This window comes from Somniosus microcephalus, chromosome 11 (genome assembly GCF_052327205.1).
Source record: "Somniosus microcephalus isolate GS21.2 chromosome 11, FLI_Smic_1.0, whole genome shotgun sequence".
NCBI lineage: Eukaryota > Metazoa > Chordata > Chondrichthyes > Squaliformes > Somniosidae > Somniosus > Somniosus microcephalus.
In genome coordinates, this window is record NC_140997.1 from 99,817,345 (window position 1) to 99,833,693 (window position 16,349).

The window sequence follows — 16,349 nt, forward strand, 5'->3', positions numbered from 1 at the left end:
ACTATTTTCATTAGGTGGCAAAAGAGCAGAATTCTGCCTCTAACTTCCTACACGACTCTCCACCTTCAAAGCTCTCCTTAAAACCTACCTCGAGGACAGCTCCTTCATTCCCCTCTCCTAACTCCTCCTACATTCTTGCTCGGCTCCAAGCTCCAACTGCAAAGTACTTTGGGACATTTAGCTATGTTAAAGTGTGTCAGCTGTGGCTCAGTGGGTAGCACTCTCTAGGTGGGAGGGGCTAGGAGTGAACCAGGTGTTACTGGTTGCCTGATTGCAGTAGGGAGTTGGAGTGAGTTTGTAAAAAGTTGGTGGTGGGTTTTGGGGTTTTTGTTTTCAGGTTTTAGGGCCTTTTTGGCCGACAAAAACAGCCAGATGGCTGCTGAGGGGTCCGGAGTGCCGGGCCCCTCAGAGGACAGTGTTCTCGAGAGGAATTTAATAAGGGAAGAAACTGTGGTTGGAAGGGAAAGAAAAAGGCCCAAAGATTTGGGCCGGGACCCCAGGAGGTTTGGAAAAGAAAACACGGTGGTGGTTCAGTGCGAGGATAAGGAGATACGAGCTTGGGATATTATCCAAGCGGTACATGAGGACTGTGGCGGGGGAAGCTGCTTTGCCTGCCGACCAAAGCCAAATGTTGGGTTCGAGGTGACAGTCAGTGGCCGGGAGGAGGTGGAAAGACATTTACTCAGTCTGAAAGTTGGCGATAAGTTCTTGGAGGTATCTCTGCTATATTCGGAAGAGGTGGTGGTCTCATTCTTAAAATTGCCAGTTTATATTGAGGACGAAGAGCTAATCAAAAAGTTGGAGTCGTGGGACATTAGAATTTGCTCAGCAATAAAGAGGAGGTACTATCCAGGAACATGGGTAGCAGATGGAACCCGTTACGTAAAGGTGCGGTTCCCAGAGGGGGTGAGGTCATTACCGTACAGCATGAAATTCGAGACACTGGAAGGAGTGCAGTACTTTCGAGTACTGCATGATAACCAAGTGAAGGTTTACTATTATTGTCTTGGACACGACCATCTTGTAAGAAACTGTCCAGACTTGTATTGTTATAATTGCGGCGAGTCTGGACACATCGCTCGGAGCTGCAAGGCGACGAGCTGTGGGGTGTGTCACAAAGGCCCCACACACTGTGAGTGTGAGGCAGAAGGAAGCTCTATGAGTGATGAGGAGATGGGAGAAGGAGTAGGAGATGTGAGTGGAACGGCCGGAGGAGCGGAGCAGTCGGAGGACACAGCTGGTAAATTGAAGGAGAAAAGAGCACAGGAAGAGGCAGAAAATTGCGGAGCAGAGAACAGGATGGAGTTGGTGGAAAACACACCGGGTACAGTGGAAAAGAACAATGACAGCAGCGGGCAGAAAGGGTCGAATGCAGACTCGAGCCTTAATACGGTTCAGCTCTCCCTAAAGAATCTGGTGTCTGCGGGGGGGAGAGGAGGTGGGAGCGGGGTGCGTGGTAAATGTAAGTACTCCAAAGAAAGACGGGGAGACGGACATCTCAGTGAGCAGGAGGGGGCAAGACAAGGAGAGGGTGCAAGAGGCAGGAGCCTTAAAGGGCAGCAGGATGGAGTTGGTGAGACAAAGACGCTAGAAGGGAACAATATAGGTGCGCCATTGTCCCATAGAGAGAAGGATCAGGGAGCAAGGGTCAGAGGTGGAGGTGAGGTCAAAGGGAGCGACACAGTGGGAGAAACTACGATAGTAGGAAGACTCTCTATGGGAGATGAAGTATTTGACGGGGAGCAGGATTATGTATCTGATGGGGAGCAGGCACAGAGGGTTGCAGAAGAGCTTGAGTGTGAGGAATTAGAGGGGGACAGAGACATGGAAGTCGGGGGTGGGGTGGCATCATGTGGAAAGGGAAAGGTTAGTGAGGGGCAGAAGGAAGGAGAAAGGGCAGCTCCTTGGCCCAAACTTAATGCAAGGAAGAGGCTGAAACAGCAGGGAGGGTTCAAACAGGAGGTGGAAAAGAGTCGGAGGCTGCAGGAAAAAGCAACAGCTGGCCGAAAAGTTGTGAAGGAGCATGTGAGGAGGGAAGGGCCAGAGATTAAATGATGGGGAGATTATCAGGCATACTTCCCTTCTTTGAAGCCATGATTATATTGGCCTCGATTAATGTGAACGGACTGAGGGGTGAGAAGAAATTGCAGCAGTTGTTGCAGGGTTTTAAAGGTACGGACTTGTTGTGTCTGCAGAAACCTTTTGGGATGAGGATATCCTAGAAAGAATTCAGAAGGTTTGGAAGGGAGAGATGTTTGCAAGTTGTGCAAACAATAACCGTAGAGGGGTGGCTGTTTTGGTGAGTCCGTCCATAAAAGAGAACGTTGCCTTGGTGGACAAGGACACTGAGGGGAGATTTTTACGGCTAAGGGTAAAAATGGAGGGATTTAATTGCGATCTCTTTAATATCTATGCACTGAATGACCATTACAAGCGTCGCAAGTTTTTTCGGGGGTTATTCACTGAAGCAGCAGAGGTGAAAAATCCTTGTATAGTGGGGGATTTTAATGTATTTTTATCTCGGATGGACATTTCAGCCCAGATGAACTTTAAGGATGATAACTCCAGAGGGATGATTGTAAAAATGATGGCAAATTTAAATTTGAGAGACTTATGGAGGGACCGGAACCCCATAAAAAGGGAGTTCTCCAGATCAGGTTGGGTGGGTGATGTTTTAAAACAGAGCCGAATAGATTTTGTGTTAATGCGGGAAGGGTTAAGTTCTGAGGTGATGGAGATTTATTATAAAAAAGTATTTTTTAGTGATCACTTGGCTTTGGTTCTTAGAATTAGGAACAGCAGAGTTAAGATCGGTTCAGGGGTGTGGATTTTAAACAATCAATACCTGAAAGAAATTGCTTATAAAGAAGGGATTATCAATATAATAAAGAATGCTCGGAAGGAACCTTTGTTCTTGAAAGAAAGAAGAGTTTGGTGGGACAATTTCAAGCATGAGGTAAAAGTTTTTTCGGTGCGTTATGGGAAAAAGAGGGCGGCAGCTAACCAGTGTCGAGAAGAGAATATAAACAAAAGGTTTACGGATGTCTGTAAAGCAGTTGACGGAGGGGATAAGGGAGCGGAGACTAAGTTCCGGGTGCTAAAGGAAGAGTGGGAATTATTGCAAGCTGAAAAATGCAAAGGGGCCATTCTCCGTGCAAAGGCTAGAGATGCATTGGAGGGCGAAAGATGCACCAGATATTTTCTAGAGCAAGAGAAGCTGCGACAGAGATTATCATTAATTGAAGAGTTGAAGGTTGGGGAGAAGATCATTCATGAAAGTGGGCAGATTTTAGAGGCGGCTAGCAGCTTTTATCAAGAGTTATATACTAAAGAAGACATTTCCAATTTGGCGATGGAGAAGGTTACTGCTTTTATTGAAGAGGGTTTAAAGGAGGATGAGAGAAGCATGTGTGACAAAGAAGTAGGATTAGCGGAAATAAAAGTAGCAATAAGTGGAATGAAGGGGGGGAAAGCCCAGGGCCCGATGGACTAAGTGCAGAATTTTATAAAGAATTTTTTGAGATTTTAAGTCCTTTGCTCTTAGAAGTTTTTAAGGAAATTAAAATTGAGGGAAGCCTGGCCCCATCTATGAGGAGAGGTATCATAAGCTTTACTTATAAAAATAAAGGGGATAGACGGGATCTGAAGAATTGGAGGCCCATCACATTATTAAATGTGGATTATAAGATCTTGGTGAGGGTTATGGCAAATCGTTTGAAGGAGGTGTTACCGCAGATAGTTTGGCCCTCTCGGTCCTATGGAGTCATAGGCCGGGACATCGCAGACTCTGTGGTCTCAATCCAAGATGCGATAGAGCTCATGGAAGAGAGAGGGAGGGAGTCTTATGTATTAAAGATAGATCAAGAGAAAGCCTTTGATAGGGTCTCTCATGAGTTTTTATTGAAGGTTTTGGAAGAATTTGGTTTCAAGGAAAATTTAATTCAGTGGATAAGGATTTTTTATTCAAACATATTTAGCTGTGTTAAATGTAATGGTTTTTTATCCAAGTATTTTCCGATACAGAGATCAGTGAGACAGGGTTGTCCCCTGTCCCCATTGTTGTACACATTGGTAGCAGAACCATTAGGTTACATGATGCGAAAGAAACAAGGTGTAGTTGGGATTGTGTTCCCCAGTTCTGGGCTGGTGTCGGTGTTACACCAATATGCAGATGACACAACCTTAACATTGAGAAATGGGGAGTCAGTGAGGAAAGCTATGGATGTAGCGGAGGAATATTGTAGAGCTTCAGGAGCCAGAGTGAATTATAGTAAGTCCCAATGCCTGGTTGCAGGGAGGGGTGGGGGGGAATGGTTGGGGGAATGTCCCTTTAAGGTGGTGGAGGTTTTGGAAGTTCTGGGGGTGCATATGGGGTGCAAGAAAGACAGGGATGAAGTGGATCGATTAAATTGGGAACCGAAGGTTATGAAAATTAAAAAGATTTTGGGAAGATGGGAAAGAAGGTGGTTGAAAGTGCAAGGAAGAGTGACAGTGGTGTCTGCTCTCCTGCTATCTAAGCTATGGTACTTATTGACGGTGAAGGAAATTCCTGAGTGGGCGGAAAAGTCCATCCGAGAGGCTTGTGTGAGGTTTTTATGGGAAGGGAAACCAGCCTTGGTGGCTTACAATACCATCATTGGACGGAGAAATCAGGGAGGACTCAATTTCCCAGATATTGATTTGAAGAAAAAATCCTTTAGAATCAAATGGGTGAAGAGATTTCTTCAGAAGTCAAATACAAGTTTTTGGAAGAGTTGTTTTGAGCATTTTTTTAAATGAAGTGGGATAGGAGGGCAGGGGATATTGTATATGGAATACAATAATATGTTTTTGAAATCGATTAAACTTCTCCCTAGGTTTTATAAGGGGGTTGTAAAGATTTGGGCCCTATTTTTAAAAGGTGTGCAGTTTATGCCCAAGGGGGCTGAGGAATTTTTGGAACAGCCCTTATTTTTGAACAGGTGGGTCAACATCGAATCAGAGGTTTTATTTAATCAAGCTTTTATAAAAGCTGGGATTATATCTGTGAAAGATGTATTATACGAGGTGATTCCAGGTTGGTTGCCGGAAGCGATAGTGAGGGACATGGTGTGGGAGGAGGATCAGGAGGTAGAGGGAAAAGCAATAGGAATTATGTATGAGAAGATTGTGAGGGCAATGCCACAGGATTGGATGGAAGAAATAAATGCGGAAATCTCCAAAGGAAGTAAAATGCGTCCTGCTTTTCCAAGCTTTGTACTGGAGAAAGGGGGAGAGTTGGTCCAATTTGACAACTGTAATACTTGAGATTTCTATGAGGTATTTAGAGAATGGAGATTCAAGACACCTGCTGGTCAGGAGTTTTGGCAGAGTATATACCCACAGCTGGACTTCAACAGGATTTGGAAGGGAGTGTGGGCGAATTTTAAATGTCCAGAATGGATTGAACTGGATTTCAAATTGGCTCATAACCGGATTTTTACCATGACGGTCTTGTGCAAGATTGGACGAGTGGAGGCGGCAACTTGCCCAGTGTGTGGGACACGGGATGAGACTCTGTCCCATTTACTGGTGTTATGTCCGCAGTTAAATGACTTTAATTACTATGTTCGACAGTTGTGTGAAGCTTTTTTGCTGGATGGGGACCGAAGAGCGAGAATAGGAATCCCGTGGGACTCAATTTTGAGATGGGGATTGCAGGAGAGTCTGCCCGAGTCTAGCGGAGCGGAATTAATTTAATGTTCAGTTTGGCTAGATTCGTGATTGTGCAAAGAAGGAATGCTCTGTTTTTTAAGGGGAGGAGAATCAATCTAAAAGAGTATTTTAAATACAAGCTAAAGGATCATTATAAGGCTCTGTGGATGTTTTATTCAGAAAGGTATTTAAGGATGGTATTTTTAATTTTTAAAGTACAATCGATTAATATATGTTACAGGAGACACATTAAACTTCAGGTTTTGATGTTAAAATGTGGTGGCGGAATGGCTGTGTTGAGCGGCGGAATTGATTTTTATCATACAATGAAATGATCACGATGTTGTAAATGTTCTTAAGGTTCAATAAAGTATATTAATAAAAAAAAAGTGGGTAGCACTCTCACCGCTGGGTCAGAAGGTTGTGGGTTCAAGTCCCAATCCAGAGGAACTTCAGCACAAAGATTGAGGCTGACACTCCCAGTGTAGTACTGAGGGAGTGTAAAAGATCCCATGGCAATATTTCGATGTAAGAGCAGAGGAGTTATCCCTGGTGTCCTGGCCAATATTCTTCAATCAATATAACAAAAATGGATTATCTGGTCATTATCACATTGCTGTTTGTGGGAGCTTGCTGTGTGCAAATTGGCTGCCATGTTTCCTACATTGCAACAGTAACTACTACTACAACAACTTGTATTTATATAGTGCCTTTAACGTAGTAAAATGTCCCATGGAGCTTCACAGGAGTATTTCAAGACAAAAAAAAAACTACACTTCAAAAGTACTTCATTGGCTGTAAAGCACTATGAGACATCCAGTGGTCCTGAAAGGCGCTATTAACTGCAAGTCTGTCTTTCTTTCTATACAATGGGCAAGTTATTGTCGTCATCGCCATCGAGGGAATTGACCCAGCATCTTCGCCATTACCTTATCGCACTCTTCCTGTGTAGAACACCACGGGCTATAGACAACACATGTACACACTCATTAGGTCCACGTTTTCCATACGTAATTAAATGCAGCTGTAATGGATTAGTACGCTGAATGAAACACCGATTAAGCCAATTACTGGGGATGGGCTTCTTGTGCATTTTTGGAGGGGGAGAGAAGAGTTGAGATTGGTAAACATGTAGACTATAAGTCACGCTTCAAGCAGTTGTTTAATATCTGCCACTTAGTTCCATAATCTTTGGTTCGACATGTCCCATATATTCACTGCTAAATATGAGTCACACAGCTGCAGGGATTAATTACCATTAATGATGATACAATTCACATTTGCAATTTAGAGTGGGAACTATGATCGCATTATGTACTTGATTTAAAGGACTAACAAATATAAACTGAAATTACAATTCCTATATTTTTGGATAGACTAGTGGATCTCCAGTGGTATCCCCACCACTCCCCCGCACACACTCACCGCCACCCCCCCCCCGCACTCCACCCCATCCACCCCCCTCCCATAATGAAACCATTAGGATATAGAGGCACTGGAGAAGGTGCAAAAAAGATTTGCAAGTGTGTTACCAAAACTGAGAGGTTACAACTGTCAGGAAAGATTGAACAGTCTGGGGCTCTTTTCTCTAGAAAACAGAAGGTTGAGGGATGACTTGATAGAGGTCTTCAAAATTATGGAAGGGGTTTGATTAGGTAGGCACAGAGAAGATGTTTCCACTTGTGGAGAAGACCAAAATTAAGGGCCATAGATATACGATAGTCACTAATAAATCCAATAAAGAATTCAGGAAAGACTTATTTACCCAGAGAGTGGTTAGAATGTGGAACTTGCTACCACAGGGAGTGGTTGAGGTGAATAGCACAGATGCATTTAAGGGGAGGCTGGATAAGTACATGAGGGAGGAAGGAATTGAAGGATATGCCAATAGGATGAGATGAAGAGGGGTGGGAGGAGGCTCATGTGGAGCATAAGCACCAGTTGGGCCAAATAGCCTGTTTCTGTGCTGTACATTCTATGTAAGATATGAAGGGAATGAGTATTTAAGGAATAAAGGGAGTTCTATATAAACTCAAACACTCCAGAAAGTGCAAAGCACAGAGGCACTCAGCACAGGGTGTGATTTTTTAAAATTATGAAATGCTGATCTTTTTTTAGCATTAAAGCAACGGAGACCTAATGCAGATGCAATGATAAGTAATGGCTCAATGAGTCTTCAGTGAAAGCAGTAGGTTATATTGCACTTCTTTCTTCACATTTTTAAAAAAGTAGTCGACCTCACTGCTAATTTAGTTTGATATGATGCACTAACTATTGGAAGCATAGCTCTGTGAGTAAGTTTACTGCAAGTTTACTGTACACAGGGTCAGCCTGTGAGTAAAGTAGTACAATAGTTATAGTGGCACTTAAGGCTGCCTTTGCATTCCTACTTGTCTGCTGGTTACAGGACTCCATAGACTAGTAATCCCTAAACCAGGGACACTGGTTTCAGAGTAGTGCATCCAGAAGAATGGTCAAACCAATTCACTTAACTAAGGCAGACTGCATGACATCGTTAAAATGTTCTGATACCTGGGGGCCTCACTCACCCCAGTTGGCTGAAGATGCCTAGTGAGAGGTAACCCCCATTGCCGAGATATCCCTTCAAGCATCTTTAGGTTTCTCCTCGAATGGCTAAGCCAGTTCTAAGGAGAATCCCACTATTGAGGCAACGTCTCCAGTGCTTTTCTTCATTCCGGATGTTAGCTCTCCAATGCAGCAAACATCCATCCCCTCATCTTCCTCTGAATCATCTGAATTGATCTTCCTCCCTCCCCCGATTCCTCAGCCCACAGCAGGTGTTTCAACAATGATTCAGCCGTGGTTTCAAAGGCTGTGGTTTCAGAAGAAAATGAATCATCCGCATTATGAATGTGGGAGTTACGAATCTGAATGTACAGTGTCTCGTCATAAGAGAATGGTTCTGTTAAGACGACTACATAAGACTTTGAATTTTCTCTTTGCTTTTAAAAGGCAGGTATAAATGAGGAGTGCCTATAATCTAGCTGCAATGTAGAGTGATATGTACACCCATGTAATGTTAACCAAGTGTAACCTATAACATATTGAAAGAAAGAAAGATTTGCATTTATGTAGCGCCTTTCATGACCTCAGGGTGTACAGGCAATGAAGTACTTTTGAAGTGTAGTCACTGTTATAATGTAGGAAACGTGGCAGCTAAATTGCGCACAGCAAGCTCCTAAAAGATCTTTAGGAGGCTTTTCAAATCAACAATGATGGTGGCATAAAAACAGAAAATGCTGGAAATACTCAGCAGGTCAGGCAGCATCAGTAGAGAGAGAAACGGAGTTAACATTTCAGGTCGATGACCCTTCGTCAGAACTGGAAAAAGCTGGAGATGGAACAGGTTTTTAAGCAAGTGTAGGGGCCGGGAAAGAGGGGAGGGGCGGAAAGAACAAAAGGGAAGGTCTGTGATAGGCTGGAAGGCAGGAGAGATTAAGAGATATTAAGAGATGGTGCAAGGCCAAAGGAGATGGTAATGGGACAAGTTAAGAAACAAAAGATGATGGTGGCAAGCTGGCAGCTGTGAGAAGGGAGGCCAAGAGGTATATAGTTGATAAAGGAATAGATGCTGGTGGGACAGCAGAGGGATTTAAAGATAAGGATAAGTCCTTCAAGTTGATTTCCTGGTGCATAGGGAGCCAGTGGTGTTTTGTAAGGACAGGAGTATCAGGGACGTGGAACTCTTCTAGCCTGTAGACTTCTGGATGAGTTACAGTTAGTGGAGATGGAAGCAGGCGAGTTGCCAAGGACAGGTTTGGAAAGTTGAATCAGGAAATTATCAAAATGTGGATTAGGGATTTGACAGCAGAAGGGAGGAAGTGGGGCAGAGATGGGTAATATTTTGGACAGGAGCATTTCTTGTCTCAGATCATTGACATGGCAGGGCCTATTACCAACAAGAGAGAGGAAAGGAACATAGGAAAAGGAGCAGACCATTCAGCCACTCGAGCCTGTTCCCCCATTTAATTAGATCATGGCTGATCTGTAAATCAACACCATTTGCCCACTTTTGTTATATATCCCTCGATATTCTTACCTAACAAAATACTATCGATCTCAGTCTTGAATATTTCAATTGACCCAGAATCCACAGCCTTTGGGGGAGCAAATTTCAGATTTCAATTACCCTTTGTGTGAAAAAGTGCTTCCTGATTTCACTGCTGAATGGCCTGGCTCTAATTTTAAGATTATGCCCCCTTGTTCTGGATTCCTCCACCACAGGAAATAGTTTCTCTGTATCTACCCCATCAATTCCTTTATTCATTTTAAACACTTTGATTAGCACACTGTCCTGAGGAGCTCCTGCAGAAAGATCCTGGGGCTAAGATGATTGGCCTCCAACAACCACGACTATTTTCCTTTGTGCTAGGTATGGCTCCAGCGTGTTTTCCCTCTGATCGTCATTGACTTAAGTTTTACTACGGCTCCTTGATGCCACATTCAGTGGAATGCTGCCTTGATGTTGGGTTTGCCTGCTGCTGCTCCTGGCATGCTCTTCTACACTCCTCATTGAACCAGGGTTGGCCATTTGGCTTGAGGGTCTCAAATAGGAAGGCCATTAAATTTACACCCACTTGTTTGTGGTGTGTTGTTCATTTCTGGCTGCTAAACTGTTGGATTTGTCTGAGTCAGTGGGACGTGGTTCCTCATGAGCAGTAACTCACCACCAGAGAATGTGGGTCAGGAGTAAATATGTACAATTTGCAAATCTTTGCCAAAAAGGAGTCTTAACAAACAGAGCAACAAATCCAGACAAATATTAATCCTCTTCCAGCAGACTAAGCAGTCACTATCATTCTCAATATTCCATTACCTCCAACATTTCTTGCTTAATAAATGTACTTACTTATTACCCATCCCTTGCACTGTTATAGTTCATCTATCCTCTCCAGCAACTGTATTGCTCTCTAATTCATGACCCAAGTTGCATTTGGCAGTAAGAATTCAATCACATTGCAAGAATGAATTCAGTCTCCTTTCATGCTCCTTAAATACTCATCAGAATTGAGCCCCACAGAAAGGGCACTGGAAAACACAATACTTGACGGTCATTATTTTGAGCCAGCCCGTTAGCCTTTAGCTGACTAATAAAAATTGTTTCTCAAGACGAATAACAAAATAATTATATTTACCTTTGATGTGGGATTGCCAGGTCTGGCTGGATGGATTCCTGGAGGTTTCATCACATGACCTCCTACCGCCAACCACCCTGCCCCCACACTCCTGCCATTGGTTGTCCAACATGCCCATCATCACGGCGCCCCACCTTCCCATGCCTAATTGGACTCTTCATTACCCAATTGCATGATTCTTAACTGTCAGTCCAACAGCCTTTTTATCACCATCTCCAATATTTTTATCTACATATATAAAAGGATTGATCTGTCTGTCTGTCTGTCTATCTGTCTGTCTGTCTGTCTGTCCTTCAGTGTGTCTGTCCGGCTATACACTCAAAAGTTATAGAGCATACCTACACGTGCGTTACGTCCAAAGAAAGCTTACCATTCCAGGACGGTTGTAAGCATATTTACTTTTTGGTCGGACAAAAATTGTTCGCGCGTTATATAAAACCTTCAAAATTAAACTCATTATCTGCTAATTACCATTGATTGACTGACGTCAAGGTTGACCAATCCTGTGCTGTCATGATTGACCAATCCTACAGTTCAGTCACCTGATGGTTGGCCAATCGGTGTGTGTGTGGGACTAATCGTTTTCATCTCAGGGATCTGGCAGCCATTGCTTCAACTACTTCCAGCTCAAAATCTGCTAATCCAGCTTCTAAAAAGTTAGTATCTCTTTTAAGAATAACATAAGATTTACCAAAAATGTTTTATAAGTACTTTCACTTTCATCTTTCAAGGTATTAAAAGGTAGAAATGTTGCCCGGCAGCACATTCACAGAGGGACAGACAGACAGGCCCGAAAGCCTGGGACTCGATTTAAACCGCCCGGCCCAAAACAGCCCTGGCAACGCCGGGCTCCTCCAGCTAGTAAAAGTATATATGGCCTGCTTGTATCTCCTCTCCATTTAGGATGGATTATGTCACATTTCCACAAAACGGATTTGGAAATGAGACACATTTAAGCGGTGTGTTTTAAATCAGATTGGTTCACAAGGGCTTCAAATCCTCTTTACAGCCAAGTACTGCAGCTGCCGAGACAAGGAAGAAGTTACTTATTAGTAAGACAAGCATTGTATTTGTGTATTAAAGCTAGATGGACCAGTTTGTGGAATGGTGCTGTTGACAGATCACTTTGAACTGAGACAAAAACAGAAAACGGATCTATCGTTGAACTGAGACTATATGGGCTGGATTTTCCAAGCCCCGAGGAGGCAGGCATGGAGGCAGGACAGCCCGTAAAATCGGAGAAAGTGGGGGCGGATGGCAGACCCACCCCCATCCTGCCTCCGTGCCCATTTGCCAGGAGGCGGGAAGATGTGTAGCTTCGGGTCCCGTCTCCTGGAGGCGGGAAAGGCTTTTAATCCTTTTAACTGCCTGGTAACAGGTAGTTAACAGGCAGAAAAGGGATTAGTGCCATTTTACCTTCACAGGTGAAGGCTTCCCGACCTCAGAGAACCCCGTCGTGTTGGAGGAGATGTGGAGGAGGTCTGCGGTGGTCGGAGGCACCTGGAAGTAAGATGTAGAGGTGAGTGATGGATGCAAGTGTGGAGTGGTAAGTATGTAAAGTGAGTGATAAATTTAAAAAAGTGTTCACTTACCTTTTTTTCCTTCTATAGACTTTAGCTGCGCTGGATTGGGAGAGCGGACATCCACCTTGTCAATTTCAGGTAATGGCTGATGGACCCTCTGATCCATCAGACATCTGAAATTTACTTATTTTCAATGTTTGCTGAGTCCTCACCACAAAGCCTCATCAAACTAAAGAGAATGTCAGTGTTTGACAGCTTCACAGAGCTGTCAAACGTTGTCATTTCTTCTTTCAAGAAGTCTTGACAGATAGCACGTCTGACATTGACATGATCTGTCAGTGACTTCTTCCCTAATTGGTCTGCTGAGCCTGCAGGGCGGGCTTAACAAGCTCAATCAGGGGAAAATCCCTCTGAATGGTCAGGCAAGGATGGAGGTGGGACATTGACACGACAAGCAGCAGTGTCACCTCCAACTCACCTCCATTCGCAAAATCCAGCCCTATGAATCAATTGACTCAACCTGAACTCATTGGGAGGAATTTTAACTCTCCTCTGCTTGGGAGGAACTGGGCGGGGGTGGGGGGGGGGGCGGTGGGGTAGTTAAGATAGAGTGGGTGGCTTACCCACTGGCTTCGTGCCCTGATCTGGACACTCGCCTGAAACCGGAAGGGTCTTTCTATAAATATGCAGATAGGGTGCCAATGACGTCATTGGGGCCTGACTGAATTAATAACCTGAGGCTTGAGGGGGGTACCTCTCCAAAGTTGGGAACTTGCCTCAAGTACTGGAGAGCTCAATTCTGCACTACAGGTCCTGGTTAGTGGAAAATCAACGGAACATAGGGAATCAATGGGGGGAGGAAATTTGACTTGCACCCAAACCGGGTGCACCGGCCTGAGACTCAATGCAAATTCAACATCGAACAATCCCTGCCACGCAGGTCAGCGGCAGGGAGGGGGGTTCAGTAGGGCCTCATGGTTGGGGGAGGGGCTAGCCTAGGTCAGGGGAAGCCTAAACTATCCTTGAGGGGCAGAGGAGAATTCCTGCTCCTCTTGGCCCCACAAGGCAATTAAAAAAAAAATCCACTTACTTTTTTGGGCCTCTTCTGGCCCTAGCTCCTGCTCTTTGAAAAGGTTTGGTGACCGTTTTTTTGAGGACTGCTGAAGATATGGTACAACTAGGCGGAGTTTGCGCCTCTCAAGCTCTGCCCAATCGTACCTGAATTTTGATTTGTGACCCCGATTTGCGCCATTTCAGGTAAGTGGGCTGCTTGCCCAATTACAGGCCTGCCTGAATATGGCATCAGGCGAGCCTTGGGCATCAATGGGGCAGCACCAGTTTTTGAACTAGCAGTCCTAGGGGTTCGTGCGTTACGTCCAAAGAAAGCTTACCATTCCAGGACGGTCGTAAGCGTATTTACTTTTCGATCGGACAAAAATTGTTCGCGTGTTATGCAAAAAACCTTCAAAATTCCACTCATTATCTGCTCATTAGCATTGATTGACTGACGTCAAGGTCGACCAATCCTGTGCCGCCATGATTGACCAATCCTACAGTTCAGTCACCTGATGGTTGACCAATCGCTGCGTCTGTGGGTGGGACTATTGATTTACAACTCAGGCATCGGGCAGCCATTGCTTCAACTACTTCCAGCTCAAAATCTGCTAATCCAGCTTTGAAAAAGTTAATATCTCTTTTAAAAATAACATAAGATTTACCAAAAATGTTTTATAAGTACTTTCACTTTCATCTTTCAAGATATTAAAAGGTAGAAATGTTGCCCGGCAGCAGATTCACAGAGGGACAGACAGACAGGCCCGAAAGCCTGGGACTCAATTTAAACCGCCTGTCCCAAAACAACCCTGGCAACGCCGGGCTCCTCCAGCTAGTAACTAATAAATTGAAGTGTTCAAATTAAAAAAAAACCACACTATTTGTTTCAATGGCTCCTCTGATGTTTCTCCAGGGTTTTCTCCCAGCAGTGTCCTGGAGATTCATCTTCATTCCTGGAGGTTCCAGGGCAATCCTGGGGGGTTGGCAACCCTATTTTGGTATAGACATAAGCAACATTGCATAGTAGAACTCAACAGGCTGCAACAAAGGGCTGAATGTGGAGCCAAGAAAAAACATTACTTGCAAGCTGGTTCGTCAAAACAATGAAGTAAGTTTCTCTTATCTGGTTAGCAGATGGAATTATCCAGGTCTGCTTCACAGGCTTCACATTAATCTGCTGTAGAGATGGCCTGAGATGGCCAACTCGGTAGCACAGAGAGCAAGGTATTTGCTGCAGGGTTGGCAGCCTGAACCATAGGTCATCAGTTGCCTGATGCTGTTTGACCAGACCTTAGCCAGGCATCAGGTAGCCTCACTGGGCATGGCTTTTTTCCTGGATGATTGTATCTACCAGCAGAAGAGGATAGAACAATGAGAAAGGTTTTGAAACAGTTGAAATTAGAATATGTCCAGTATATGTCCAGCAGCACGGTGGCATAGTGGTTAGCACTGTTGCCTCACAGCGCCAGGGACCCGGGTTCAAATCCGGCCTCGGGTGACTGTCTGTGTGGAGTTTGCACATTCTCCCCGTGTTTGCGTGGGTTTTCTCCGGGTGCTCCGGTTTCCTCCCACAGTCCAAAGATGTGCGGGTTAGGTTGATTGGCTATGATAAATTGACCCTTAGTGTTAGGGGGATTAAATACATGGGGTTACGGGGATAGGGTGGGATATGTGTTGGTGTAGGGGTTACGGGAATCGGGTGGGATATGTGTCGGTGCAGACTCGATGGGCCGAAATGGCCTCTATCTGCACTGTGGGGTTTCTGTGATTCTGTGAACATACATGGAAATTGTACACCAAGGAATTGTTGGCTATAGAAAATAAATCACAAATGGTATTGGCTTCATAGCTCACGGGTGAGTTATAACAGAGAGTTGATGGGCCTTCAATAACCACAAAACTAGAAGTTATAGACTTAAACAAGTTGGCTTTTAATCACTAAGATCAGAGCTAACATCTCAACACGCCGACTGGTTCACAGGAATGAGTCATACAGATCCTGGGATCTTTATGTAAGAGAAGTCAGGGGCGGAGCCAAGAGCCAAGACCTGGAACCTCCCAGGTTAGTCGGGAAAGAGGAAGTGAAACTATATACAGTGGGGGAGGGTAATATACATGAGTGCAAAACGAATACAGGATCAAGACAAACAGATTTCATTACAAGAGTCATCCACCAGTCCTCGATATGTATTTTAATGCAGTGCCCACTAGTATTTTATGAAGGTTTGTTTCTTTAAATAACCTATTCCGGTCTGGTTACCCCATCTGGAGCAAAGTATTCAGGTCAAGGCACCGCATCTCAGAAAGGATACAACACAGGGTCACCAGAATGATACCAAGGGTTAAATTATGAGGACAGGTTGCATAACCTTGGCTTGTATTCCCTTGAGTTTAGAAGGTTGAGGGGCGATCTGATCGAGGTGTTTAAAATAACAAAAGGATTTGATAAGGTGGGTACAGAGAGACCATTTCCCATGGTGGGGGAGTCCAGAGCAAGGGAACATAATCTTAAAATTAGAGCCAGGCCATTCAGGAGTGAAATCAGGAAGCACTTCTTCATACAAAGGGCAGTGGAAATCAGGAGCTCTCTCCCCTAAAAAAGCTGTGGATACTTGGTCAATTGAAATTTTCAAGAATCAGATCGATAGATCTTTGTTAGGTAAGGGTATCAGGGATATGGATCAAAGGCACTCAAATGGAGCCAAGATACAGATCAGCCATCAGCTAATTAAACGGCAGAGGGGGTGAACGTAAGAACATAAGAAATAGGAGCAGGAGTAGGCCATGTGACCCTTTGAGCCTGCTCCGCCATTCAATAAGATCATGGCTGATCTTCTACCTCATCTCCACTTTCCCCCCATCCCAGGAACCAGACTGGTGAACCTTCGCGGCACTCCCACTATGGCAAGTATATCCTTCCTTAGATAAGGAGACCAAAACTGTA